The sequence below is a fragment of the Rhodnius prolixus genome, unplaced genomic scaffold (genome assembly GCF_049639745.1).
Source record: "Rhodnius prolixus isolate KJV_2025 unplaced genomic scaffold, Rpr scaffold_4, whole genome shotgun sequence".
In the NCBI taxonomy this organism is placed as follows: domain Eukaryota; kingdom Metazoa; phylum Arthropoda; class Insecta; order Hemiptera; family Reduviidae; genus Rhodnius; species Rhodnius prolixus.
Window position 1 is genome coordinate 18061125 of NW_027411614.1, and position 14430 is coordinate 18075554.

A 14430-nucleotide genomic window follows, 5' to 3' on the forward strand; every position below is an offset into this window, starting at 1 on the left:
GGAAAAATATATTTATTAAAGTGGTTCTTCCACAATTGACTGATTTTTTTGAGAAATTTTCTAGCAAAAAAACTGAGAACTTCCATGGAAATGCCGTTAGATTCTCTCTCTTACTCTCCAAATACTTGGACATTAGGGTGTTCCAAAAAATGTTGACTTTTAAATTTTAAAGAGCACCGGGCGGAAAGTCAAAGTTCATTTAAAAACAAAAAGTTTCGTCCGAAATAGAGCGAAATCGATTAATATTTAGAGAGGTCGCTACTATCGATCAAATAATTTTTGTTTTGCTTTTTTTTTTTTTATAAAAAATCCTTATTAAATGTTTTGTATCTTTTCAAATTATTAGCAAAACATGTAATCGTACAAAGTTTATTTAAACATAATTTGCTATAAAGACAATGCAGTTGGAATCATTTTGATGGCCTTTTTATGTATTTTCAAAGTTATGAATAATTAAAGAAGCTGTATTTAAAAAAAAAAAAAAATATTAAGAAAAATATACATTTTTGAAAAATTTCGATTAATTAACGTTAAAATCACTTCAATTTTTATGTGTTTCGTACAGAATTTAAAAAAACAAATAATTTTGGTTACTGAAACATGTAAGTTAGAGAATATTTGGCATTTATTGTTATAATTTGAAAGTGATTGATAGTAAATTAATTTTAAATTATAACAATAAATGCCAAATATTCTCTAACTTACATGTTTCAGTAACCAAAATTATTTGTTTTTTTAAATTCTGTACGAAACACATAAAAAATGTAGTGATTTTAACGTTAATTAATCAAAATTTTTCAAAAATGTATATTTTTCTTAATATTTTTTTTTTTTTTTTTAAATACAGCTTCTTTAATTATTCATAACTTTGAAAATACATAAAAAGGCCATCAAAATGATTCCAACTGCATTGTCTTTATAGCAAATTATATTTAAATAAACTTTGTACAATTACATGTTTTGCTAATAATTTGAAAAGATACAAAACATTTAATTAAGATTTTTTTATATATAAAAAAAAAGCAAAACAAAAATTATTTGATCAATGGTAGCGACCTCTAAATATTAATCGATTTCGCTGTAATACGGACGAAACTTTTTCTTTTTAAATGAAATTTGATTTTCCGCCCGGCGCTCTTTAAAATTTAAAAGTCCTCATTTTTTGAAACACCCTATTGGACATAATACACCTGTTCTCCACTCTTTGGTTCTCAGTTTTTCGGTAACTCACAACCAACTCACATAACCAGGTAAGTTCTAAAGATACCATTTCTAATCGTTTTTTCTATTAAGCCTTGTGTTTCAATAGTCTATGTTGTTTGCTATGAACTTGAAATATCCAGGCCCTGTGGAAGAAAATAAATTTATCGAAACTTTGGCGTAAAGACGGAGTTGCTTATTTTGACCGAATCCTCGCTATTTTAATCCTAAATATTAATAGTTTACGTCCACTAAAAGATAATACGAATTTATCCTTTACGAATTGAACTTGAATAATGTTTCTAATTAGTGAGTAAAACTTAACAGCCCAAAATCAGAGACTTTAAATCAGATCCTGAGAAATTTTGACTACTTTAATATATTAAGACCATTTAGTATGAAATACTTCATTTATATTAGTAAAATTCATTTTGGACTCTACAGAAGAGTTGCCGGAAATGTAACGAACGTATTTTAACAAATAACTGGTACCACAATCATTTTTAGCGAGTGTTTGTATAAATTTTCAAGTTCTTTGCTGTATAAAATGGTCTTTCTAGTTAATCCCTCGACATAATCCTTAAGCTCCGTTCAGGATTTAATAAAGTGGCAATTAAGTATTTAATAAGGAGAATAAACATCAATGAGAGAGAAGGAAGATTGGTTTGTTGGTGGGAGGAATTAGGATGGTGAGTTTGCTGGTAGGGTAGAACACCCCATTCCTCCAACATAATACTCTTAGACTCTTACCCTTCATTCCCTTCATCCAGTTTGGTTAAGGGGCTTTAGTTAGGATAGCACGGATTGGCGAGAGGCATGTCTGGCTGAGGCGAAATGGAGGAGTGATGTGTAGAGGGAAGGACACAGGAGACTCTCCAGCTAAAGTGGGGTTTAGTGGGGTAAAGTAGGGACTGGAAGGAACTTTTAGAGGTGAGCATGTTGGAATTGGTGGACAAGTGGAGGCGGCAGGGCTAGCATTGGTACAGGAGAGAGGATACTTCGCAGCACACGGCCACGTCACTTACAAAGACAACTTATTGTAACTGTACTTTGTAGTTGTTGGAGTGTCGCAGGGCGCTAAAGTCTTTTACAAGAACCTTCTGTCTTTATTCCTTCTTGTAGTAGCGGTACTTCAACTTCTTGCAAGCTAGACTCCCTGCTTGCAATACTAAAATCCTATATCATCCACTTCTACACCTAGTACGCGATTATTATTATTTATACGTTATTCTTTTCACTTATTCATTTGCAATCTATTCCAATACACAAATTATTCATTTCATACTTCAAAATAATAAAATAAATTGTTGCTTTATGGTATTTTAATTTTAGGCATTGAGTAAATGGCAAATGCCACTTATCTCCTCTGACTGAATACTTACAATTGCATAAGGGTTACAGAAACAAAAAGGTGGCCAAATTCCACTGACAAGAGCAACAAAATAGAATTCCAATAATTAGCCTTGGTGAGAGACGAAGGAACTAGCTCATTGGAATAAAGAAGGCAGTGCTCTAGTTACAGTGAGGAGGCTGAGGAGTAGAATCTAACATTAAATGAGATATGAAAATTTATTAGAAATAAAATATGTTTTGTCCCACTGGAACATATTTTTAATTTAGCCATATATACTTGTGAATATTATAATATACATATATACATATTGCCCTACCCTTTCTACAGGATAATTGTACATCGTAGTAAAAAGGATAATAACGTAAATGCGACAAACGGACTAGCTCAGCGGTACTTTACTGACGCAATTTTACTGGCACTAGGTAATGCCGGATGGGTGGGCATATATGGTAGAAGTGACTTTCAGTCGGGCATATCGCGTAGATTAGATAGTCGCAACGCTACCACTTGGGCCGCATATAACTGCAGTGGATTCATATAGGTCCCACTCCTGCCCCTATCTGTAGCTAGATTAAACCATTCCATAGAGCTTATTTAAAATATGCTTATGTTTAGAAATAGACTGTTTATATAAAAGAGGCTTATCGCGGACTTTTTTCATGGTTTGTATATTTTTTCTCTCTCACTTTTTCCTTCTTATTGCTGTAGCAGAAATTTTGCTTAAAAATGAAACACCATAAATTAAACAATTATCCAATTAAAGAAAATAATAATTCGAGCATTAAAATAAATTGTATTATTAAAATCGATGTGGACTTATGGAGCACTATTGTGGCGATTTAATCGAAACTTCTAGAAAATACAACCCGATCTTCTCAGTGAAAGTCAGACCATCTAATTTATGTATCTAAAACGTAGATACATAAATTGAAACATTCCATAAATACAAACAAAATGTGAATGGAGAAAATTCCATAACTTTATTCTATCTCCTTAACAAAAACTTACAGTTTAAAATGTTAAGTATAAGGGTTGATTAAACGCCAAAAGGTACACAAATCAGCAAGCACCCAACATTTTATTAATTCTTCATTAATATTTAAGTAATTTTACTGCATTAATTTTCATTAATATTTTTTAGAATTTATTAGATGTCACAGACCCTTATGCTGGCCATTTTCGTCTACAAAATATATGTTCAAGTAGCACTGTAGATTGATGTAATATCTAGTTATTTATAATAATCAAACTGTTAATTACAGGTTAAAAAGAAAAACGTTATAAAAAAAAAAAAAAATTACGAGGCTAAAAAATTCAAAACCTTTTTTTAAAAAATGCTTACACCAACATACATCAATGATTTTGTTTATTTTATTTATTTATTTTTAAATAAAAATCGTCGGTATAAGTTCATTCTTCGGTTAAAGTAATTGTTATTTTATGTAGTAGTCAAACGTTTATAATAATAGGTAATAATTATCTGGCTTTATTGCAAATAATATAGTTTTCTTCAATTACATTCTCAATCTAGGTATTCATCCTACAATGTTGTATATATGTAATATAAAATAAATAAGATATACATATTTTTAGGACAGTTAATTATTCTAGTATTTTACTATAAGTAAAATTAGGGGGATTGAATTAAATCCCAATTGAGAAATCAATAATTGTTGAATAATCTACTTGTTATAACTGTTTGTTATTTGTGCTCACGAATATTTCGGTAAGACGAATTCAAGACAGTAGCCGACTCTAACTTTGTCTTTTTCTATTTTAACTGCATGTACGTATATGTGATTTATCATAATTATAACAAAAAAATATTATAAATGAAGTGGCCAGCATAAGGGTCTGTGACATCTAATAAATTCTAAAAAATATTAATGAAAATTAATGCAGTAAAATTACTTAAATATTAATGAAGAATTAATAAAATGTTGGGTGCTTGCTGATTTGTGTACCTTTTGGCATTTAATCAACCCTTATACTTAACATTTTAAACTGTAAGTTTTTGTTAAGGAGATTTTTGTACTTTTTGGATAGATTTTCCTTTTTGCAAAGTAACATATCTGCTTTACAGATTTTTTTAAATTTAGAATAAGCAATTCTATCATTATAACCTGTTAAGGTGTTAAGTCGGAACCGTAACTACCACTGGAGAGATCTTTTTAAAGAATGATTATAGTTGCGGTCCCCCAAACCATACTTAATAACAATTTTTTTGAAAAAGCGTTTTGAATAACATAGGAAGGTATTTGTGCGTAAATAGCAAAATTAAACTGCGATTTCAGTACTTCCATTTAAGAGGAGTAAGAAAAATAAATGCAATTGCAGTACTTCTAGGCAAAGATTTTTTAATCGAACGACAATTCATTGATTTAAATCGGTTCACTCATTGATAATTTAAACGATTGCAGTACTTCCTCTTAGTAGATGCAAGAGCTTGATGGCACTTCACAGCCACGTAGAGGAGCTTTAACCACTTATTAGAGCTGAATTTTATCAAAATCGGACTAAGCGTTATGGAAATATTGGTAATAATAGTTTTAGATAGGGCCTTACTTGGATGGGGCAAACTCCTCTCCTTATGAGGCACAGCGTCGAGACTTTAAAAGAGCAAAACTGCACAAAATTTCGATTCGATTGACACTTCATTGATGAAAATCGGTTCACGTGTCGATAATTTGAAACGATTGCTACACTTCCCCTTAACAAGTGTAAGATCTGATCGCCGCTTTAATGTTACGTAGAGGAGCCCTAACCCTATCATCCTACCAAATTTTATCAAAATCGGGCCAAGACTTACAGAGTAATTAGTAATAATAATTTTGGAGGGGGCCTTACATAAAGGGGGCTAACTCCTCTCCCATTCGATGTACAGCGTCGGGACCCCCAAAAGGCACATCTACATAAAATATTGAATCGAATGACACCTCATTCATGAAAATCGGTTCACGCGTTTAGGCGCTACGTTGTTTACAAAAAAGGTAACAACAAGAACAAAAACAACAAGACCAAGAACATTTTTTGAAAAAGCCGTTTTTGCTCATTTTCGGCAACTTTGTTCTCGAAACCTATTAGATCTGGGTGGTTGCAAAAAAATTACAGTTATAAAGGAGGATTTGGAGTAAGATTTAAAGAAAATTTGGGAATTTTATCTTTTATAGAAAAATAGAAAAAAATTGTCAAAGTTGGGTGTTTTTCAACGTTACACTTTTTCGTGCAGTTTTTGATGGTCAACCCTTATACAACTGTCCTACCGGACAGTTTTAATTGGATTTCACTCGAGTTCTTTTAATTCAAAATCTCCCCTGTACTATTATTACAAAACTAAAAATTAATTTTAGTAGCAACTTTTTTTTGGACTTTAAAAATTTCACAGAATATATTTTCTATGAAATCTAAGTTTCCAAAATTCAAAAAGATTGCGGTACTTCCGTTTCACAATAAGGAATTTTTTTTTTTATTTAAGGCGCGTCAACATCTATGGTTATTGGCGCCCGGAGCTTTTTTCAGTGCACAGCTGGCCTGCGGACAGTGTTCTCTCGTTACAGACAATACTGTCCATCAACGGACAGTGAGCTGTAAGAAGCTCCTAGGAAGAGAAAATCTAAGGGTCCGCAGCTGGAGACACAATAGGGAAACTTTTTATTTTAACAAATAAGTGAATGTAGGACCATTTTTTTGTAAAGACTGTTCATGATCTCTAAAAAAAAAAACTCTATCTTCGATTGAAATAATTTTTTTGTTTTTTTAACTATATCATAAAAAAAGATTTCCCTAAAACATTGATTGCTTAGCCTTAGGATAGCCTTACTATTTCCACTTTTCTTCAGGAAGAAAGGAAATATAGGGGGGGTTGTAGATAAAGGGAAAATGTTGATGGAACGCTTTCCTTTTGCTAAGGATAAATAGGAGGTGCTTATATGGTGGAGTAATAAGGTGCGAGCGAAGGCGGAAGCTGGTGAATGGTTTAGAGCCAGTCTTGTACACTTTCACCTACTTCCGGTCTTCTCTTGTTATATATAAAAAGGAAAAGAAACTAGAGTTACCTAGGCACAAGGATATTTTAGTTATTTACCATATTTACCCTTTATTTACCATATAGCTAAATTATATTTTTAGATAGGAGTATGTTTACACCATAACTTAAACACATTCACATACAGATTGCTCTAGCCCCTGTTGCTCTAACATTGTATCTAGTTTTTTGCCTCACTATCCTAGCAAAATATTCTTCAATATAAGATAAAATATCCTATTTCTATGCAGGTCACATTCTATACCTAAAATAACATACTCTAGAGGAAAAAGTGCTAAAAAAGTAATTCAAGATTATTTCACTTCACGGAAAAAAAAATAATAAAACATAAAATTGATAACTCTATTAATTCTCTTTGTAAAAAACTTTCACCATTTACTTTTTCAAAAGCCTTCAATCTTCGAAATGAGAATGACTCTTTCTGCGCAGCTTTTCGACAATAAGTTTCACCAGATATCAACGAAAAAGGAATTTCAGAACTTAAAAAAAAAAGCGGGTTTTCGCACTGTGCGTAGTTCTGGTTTGCTAGTTACAGTTCTACAGTTCTACATCATAGTCATTTTGAAAGTCAGAACGATTCTCAAGTCCCTTTTGACTTACATCTTAGAACTAAAGCCTATTTTAAGATCAATACTCCTAATTTTTATCTTGGTACGAAGAAAAGAATTAATGTCCAATTCAGTCATAATTTTTTTATGTTCTTTTATTTTGCTGAGCGTTCAGCATCCACAAGGCTGCTGTCATATAGTTAATCATATAGTTTACAAAAATTATTTACCTTATGTACAACATAATATTTTTACATTAATATAAGGTTAGTATATCTACTGTCCTGTCTACTTATGAACAAAGTGTGATCGGTTTTATGTGTTCAGTTGTGAAGAGGTCAGAGTTGCCAACTGTCAAAGGATGTTTTTAAGTATTTTGTAGTAAGTTGGCATAAATGTTGTTTAGATTGTTCGAGTCAGTTTTGAAATTTAGACTGTTTTCAGTCTTTGATATGTATATTATTTCCAGTACTTTTCTTTTTTGAGTGTTGGTTTCTGATTTTAGGAAAGTGCTGTGGTGTTGTTCTCTAGTTTTGTCCACAGCCCTGAAGATGTCATAGTCCCTAGGCCGAAAGCTCAGCAAAATTAGAAATCATGACTGAAATTAGCATTATTCTGCTGGATTAATGAATCAGTTACCAATCCTTATCTTAGTTAAACACAATTTATGTTTTAGTATCTCGGTTTAAACCCGAAAAATCTTGAACTAGTATAATTTAAAATATTTAATCCAACAGCGTTGATATTAAATCGACCTTAACTGGATGTTATAAAAAAAAAGAGAAGAAAAACAAACGTTTGGACATTTACAAATATTAAACAAATTTGATGGAAAGCAGAACAAAGACAAATTGTAATTTAACTAAAGCGGATAAAGCAGAAAAGGATTGTATAAATTTTACACAGGCGCAAAGCTTTGTAATTCAGTATAAAATTATAGCGTAGATGAGACGGTAATTATTAAGTTTTGGCTAGGGATGATAGTCGCTAGGGTCTGATTTAAATTCAGTTAGACTGTAAGGTTGTAAGTTAAACAGTTTCATCGTAAAGGATATTAAGGGCTAATGACATCCCTTCTCACACTCAGAAGGTTTGTCCGCTCGTCCACATTCTAAAGGCACAAAACTTTATAATACTATTCTATAAGACGGGAAATCCTATCTCTAAAAGTCACTATAACTTATGTGCTACGAACTTAATTTTATGTTTAGTACATTGTCGACTAAATTTTCAAACTTATTTATTATTTAAGACTTGAGGAGTTCCATAAAATTATTTAATGAGCGAACAAAGCTGTACGAAGATCTATGAAATTATGAAAAATAAAATTACGGCAGCGCATCAGTTTTTACGTTGTAAATTTGAGCTTTTTTTTTGCTAAATGCGATTATATCACAACATAAAATTTATTTAGAAATCTAAAGGGCATTTCTTTCTTTTTATTTTAAACTTAATATTTTCAACGACCAATTTTCTTGAATATTCTCTCAAATACCAATAAATTTTGATGAGGGAAGGGATTAGCTATGAGGTTAGCATACTGGACTTCCACGCGGAGGTCCCGGGTTCGAATCCAGCAGCTGACCCTTAGATTTTCTCTTCCTAGGAGCTTCTTACAGCTCACTGTCCGGTGATGGACAGTGTTGGCTGTAACGAGAGAACACTGTCCGGAGGCCGGCAGTGCACTGGAAAAAGCTCCGGGCGCTAATGACCTCAGCTGTTGATGCGCCAAAAAAAAAAAAAAAAAATTGATGAAAACTTAAAGCTATGTTCAAATTAAAAATGCTCAATTTATATTTTCCAGGTGGTTTAGTTACAAATACCGATTGAGTCTAATCATGTTTAGTAACATATGATTTAGTTTCATTTTATGTGTTCCAACATCTAGCAACACTATAATGAAAATTTTAGGCTCATGTACTGATTTTCCACTAGCTATGTCACTAATTGAACTAGTCACAATGGTTTAGGAGCACCATTATTTATTTTCGCCTCTCAGCTCATCTCAACCTTCTTGATAACTATTCCAGACTGTCCTAACCGTTGCTAAGATGGCCACGAGATTTACTGGCGATGGAGATCGATCGATAGTAGTTTCATTAGCAAAACACCTTTTGCTGGTGACTCCTCTAATTTACGTATCATTCATTCGATTTACTTGTTGCAGGAGCAATTTCGCCTGCAGTTAAAGTTATTACAAAAATAATAATAAACTGTAATTAATTTTTTTAGTTCCTCTTCTATTCCATCTGCAAAGCTCATCATTTCATTTCATTCAAAGAAGTTAAAATTATATAACATACTCTCGTAGAAAACCTTATTAGCAGAAACTTGTCGAAGTGCTCTCCAAGATCCTATTAGGATGGATCAGCTGAACCTCTGGACTGTTGCTAAGTCAGTCTCTTTATGCATGTAAGAGTTTGTTGTGTTTGAAGTTGATTGTTGATCATAATGTCCGATAAGTGCATGATATTTTAAAACCTGATTGTTTTAGGTGTGAGTTTACTCACAAGAAATGCTTAATTCTAGTTTAAGATTTTGTTTGTTTAAACTGCAGCATTCATTCGCTCAGCAAGAAATATGTCTAGTAAGAAATCAATGATACATTTCGAAACATGAACTTGTTAATAGACGTTAATAGTCAAGACAAGGGGTACGGCCAGCCGATTAAAACTATACCTTTAGGCGAGTTAAAATATATTCATATATATAAACAAACTATATAAATAAGTTGCGGAAAGAAAATATCTATTTCTTACCTGTTAGGCTGGAAATGTTTTTGCCGAGGCCCAAAGGCCTATACTGTATAGAAGCCAGCAACCCTGTAACAAGATACCATTTTTGTAGTCAAGTATATTATACAAGTTCACCCATCACCATTAAAATTTGTCAGCTACATCAATACTAATATTAGTTTACTCATGGGTTTCCATTATATTCAAATATCTTTTAGGTGTACTAAGTTTTTTTTTGGGTTTAATAAATATGGATGAACTTTATAGTACCTTTATATGAATATGTACCTTCAAGTGAAAGGGAGAGACCAAATGAGCATCCATATGATCTGACACAATTTACGTAAAACAAATTTTTTGAATAATTTTATGGGAAAGAAAAAAAGAAAAACACTAAAAGCTACAGAATGTATTCAACAAAGTGCCACTTTGTTGAACAAAAATTTATTTTAAATAAAAACGGGCCGAATAAAGGCTTGTGTAACCTAATAAATTCTAAAAAATATTAATGAAAATTTAATGCATAGTACCTACTTAAATAAAATCAAAAAAATTTCCCAAAGTACAGCGGATTTTTAAGAATTCTTAAAACATTGTTCAATGGCTAAAGCTGAAGCAATTATTCTCAATAATAGTACCTACGAGGGTCGTTTGAAAAGTACGTGCAATGTCAGAGAGATAGCACTACTGGCGCGTATCGAGGTTATATTTAGTTAGTAGCATCTCTTGGAAGAATACACACCAAGTTTCAGCCAGATCGGTCTATTTCTTTGTGTTTGGCATTCGTTTGAATCGAGGAAGTCGAGTGATTTTCAAAAAATGGACGAAAAAGAATTTCGTGTGTTGATTAAACACTACTTTATGAAAGGCAAAACGCCTCAGGAGACTAAAGAGAAGCTTGATAAACATTATGGTGACTCTGCACCTTCGATTAGAACAGTTTATAAGTGGTTTCAAAATTTTCGGAGTGGCCATATGGGCACAAGTGACGCTGAACGTTCTGGACGCCCTGTTGAGGTTACTACTCCAGAAATCATTGATAAAATCCATGATATGGTGATGGATGACAGAAGAGTGAAGGTGCGTGAGATTGCTAGTGCTGTGGGCATCTCGAATGAACGGGTACATAATATTTTGCGTCAACATTTGGACATGACAAAGCTATCCGCAAGATAAGTGCCGCGATTGCTCACGCTTGACCAAAAACGAAATCGTGTGAAGTGTTGCAAGGACGGTTTGCAGCTGTTCCAGAAGAATCCGCAGGACTTTAAGCGTCGTTTCGTCACAGTGGATGAAACATGGATACATCACTACACTCCTGAGACCAAAGAACAATCTAAACAATGGGTTACCAAGGGGGAATCTGCGCCAAAAAAGGCGAAGACCGTTCCTTCGGCCGGAAAGATTATGGCCACTGTCTTTTGGGATTCGCAAGGAATAATCCTCATCGACTATCTGGAAAAGGGTAAAACTATTACAGGTGCATATTATTCATCGTTATTGGACCGTTTGAAAACCGAGCTGCAAGAAAAACGCCCACGATTGGCCCACAAAAAAGTCCTTTTCCATCACGACAACGCACCAGCTCACACCTCAGCAGTTGTGGTCGCAAAATTAATGGAAATAGGGTTCCAACTCGTTTCACATCCCCCCTATTCTCCAGACTTGGCTCCCTCGGACTACTATTTCTTCCCCAATATGAAGAAATGGCTGGCGGGAAAAAGATTTTATTCAAACGAGGAGGTGATTGCAGAAACGAATGGCTATTTTTCAGACTTGGACAAATCCTATTATTCGGAAGGGATCAACAAACTAGAGCAGCGTTGGACGAAGTGTATAAGCCTAAAAGGAGACTATGTTGAAAAATAAAAAAGGTTTACTCCAAAAAATTAAGTAGTTTTTATTTTTGCACGGACTTTTTAAACGACCCTCGTAAAAGAAATCAGTTCAGAGCGATGGACAAAAATTAGAGAAAAAAAATTAAATAAAATGCATAAACTTTTTTCGAAAGTTTCTATCTGAATGAAATTCCATAATAAATAATTAAAATGTGAGGTACTACCAGATTTGGGTACCTGTTGGCGTTTAATCAATTCTAATACTTAACTTTTGAAACTGATAATTTTTGGTTAAACATTCATTAATAATAATTTCAGAGTGTGCTAAATAAATATGGGGGCTCAGGTGCAGCACGTTGGATGCATGTAGTCTAAATTTTTACAAGCTTTTGCTTGGATTACCGCGTTGTACGCCCAACTTTGCCGTGCGTTTGGAATTTGGTGTGGTACACATTAGTTATCTTCTTCTCAAGTTTGCTGGTAACTAGATTTATAAATTAAAAGCTATATCGCCCGACAGATACCCGTTGCTGTGTTTTCTAAAGCTGTTGGAATTAAGTCGTAATGCAGTAAATACCAAGTATAATTGGATTTCACAATTAAATTTCTTGTTTCCTTCTTTAAAACTATCAGATATTTTATTCAATGACAATATTTCCTGTTTGAAGAAGTCTTTAGTTAGCTATAAAAAGTCGCTTAAAGAATCTGACCTTTGCAAATTGCCCAGCTCCAATTTCAGTTTAATCTATTCTGCGTTGGTTTTTAATGATCAGGAGCCACAGAATTATTTGAATTTTCCTATTTCTTTTAAATTTATACGATTGCTCTCTCAGTTGCGTTTGTCCTCTAAATATATATTGAAGATTAGTATTGGTAAAATTACATATACATTAAATCCAAATGAAAAGTGTACTTTGTGTAACACCGCCCAATTTGAAGATTTGTCCCATATTTTGTTAAATTGCCCAATATATTTACAATTTCGTTTAAAATATTTAGGTTTTTTACAAGAAGTTGATCAATTTAATTTTCCAATATTATTTCATAATATCAGCGCTGAAAATATAAAAAAATTATACTATTATGTGGAAAATGTGTTAAAACTGAGGGCATTTATTCTAAATGAATAATACAGTGTTTAACTACTAATATGAATTATTGATTTATATGAATAATAACTCATTTAATGTATATTTATATACATTATATATTCAGGGTGAACCAGTAAGTATTGTCAATAGGCCTACTGCGTGTAGTACATCTAAAGTGGAGTTCAATGACGTATTGGCCAAGTTCATATTTTCCTCTGTTCTTGAGTGACGTCACTTTTAAGTTTTTTTATCTAAAATCATTACTTTTTTCCAATAAAAATGTTATTACTCAGAAAGTTTTAGTCCGAATTCGATTCTGATGACACGATTAGAAAGACAGATAAATTTCCTAAAAATTGACACCATTTTGAAGCATAAATTATTCTCCAAACTGCCTTAATCTTCCACCGGAACCTAGGAAAATAAAAGTAATCGAAATTTTTAAGAAAACTCATTAGGCTCTTATGTGATCATTTTCAGACCTAGGTGCTGGTACTTTTTACAAAAGTTTCCTTGTCTAATGGGCTTTCAAACGGTATATCATTTTCCAGGATTCCTTTTATCTTCGTATGAGAAATTGCGTTTGTTTTGCAAGAAAACGTGTTCATGAGCATACATCAGTGATATTGTATTGTGTTGTTTAATTCATTAAACTCTTGGGGATGGAGCTGTAGTCAATTTTTAAAGTAGATTGTCTTCAAATAAGGTAGTCTAAGGTTACTTATTGCACATAAAAAAAAAAAAGAAAAAAAAAAACCTAAACTGAAATATTTGACAAAATGTTAGATTTTGAAACTAAGTAAATTAGCCTTCGATTATAAAAATAGCACTTGTTTAAAATATTTTCTGAAAATGATCACATAAGAGCCTAATGAGTTTTCTTAAAAATTTCGATTACTTTTATTTTCCTAGGTTCCGGTGGAAGATTAAGGCAGTTTGGAGAATAATTTATGCTTCAAAATGGTGTCAATTTTTAGGAAATTTATCTGTCTTTCTAACCATGTCATCAGAATCGAATTCGGACTAAAACTTTCTGAGTAATAACATTTTTATTGGAAATGTAGGGAAATTGGAATGTGAGTGGCCGCCCGGTTGAGGGTATCTGAGAAGGGATGACCGCTAGGGGTGGCAATAAAGTTGCAGGTAGCAAGGGACATTCCTTTTTCCATTCCATTACTGTGTGTGATGGCGTTAGAATCTTATGTCTTATGTGAATAAACTATACTTATGATAGAGTGGTGTTTATTTCTACCCTTAGATATTTAAAGTATTAATTTGTGTTTTGTTTTCTTTTGTTTTCCTTTAACTCCTTTTATATTCTACAGAAAAAAGTAATGATTTTTGAAAAAAACTTTAAAGTGATGTCACTCAAGAACAGAGGAAAATATGAAGTTGGCCAATACGTCATTGAACTCCACTTTAGATGCACTACACGCAGTAGGCCTATTGACAATACTTACTGGTTCACCCTGTATATTTAATGTAACTTAATGTATATGTACTGTTTTTTGTTTTTTGTAGCAACTCCTTTGTATAGGGCTATGTCCATGTAACAAATAAATAATAATAATAATAAATATAGGCCTAACTTTACTTCTAATGTGTGTACAGTGTCAAGA

The 14430-nt window shown here is 32.6% G+C and overlaps 1 protein-coding gene across 6 annotated transcripts in view; it reads right to left on the minus strand.

Annotated features, from left to right (window-relative positions):
• Nucleotides 1–14430, minus strand: part of LOC141456070 (irregular chiasm C-roughest protein-like) — a 921342-nt gene that overhangs the window by 283117 nt on the left and 623795 nt on the right. For all 6 annotated transcript variants that reach the window (XM_074131679.1, XM_074131677.1, XM_074131678.1 and 3 more), the window contains one exon: nt 9907–9969. The gene's annotated coding sequence lies outside the window, so the exon portion shown is untranslated. The remainder of the gene's footprint in view (nt 1–9906; nt 9970–14430) is intronic.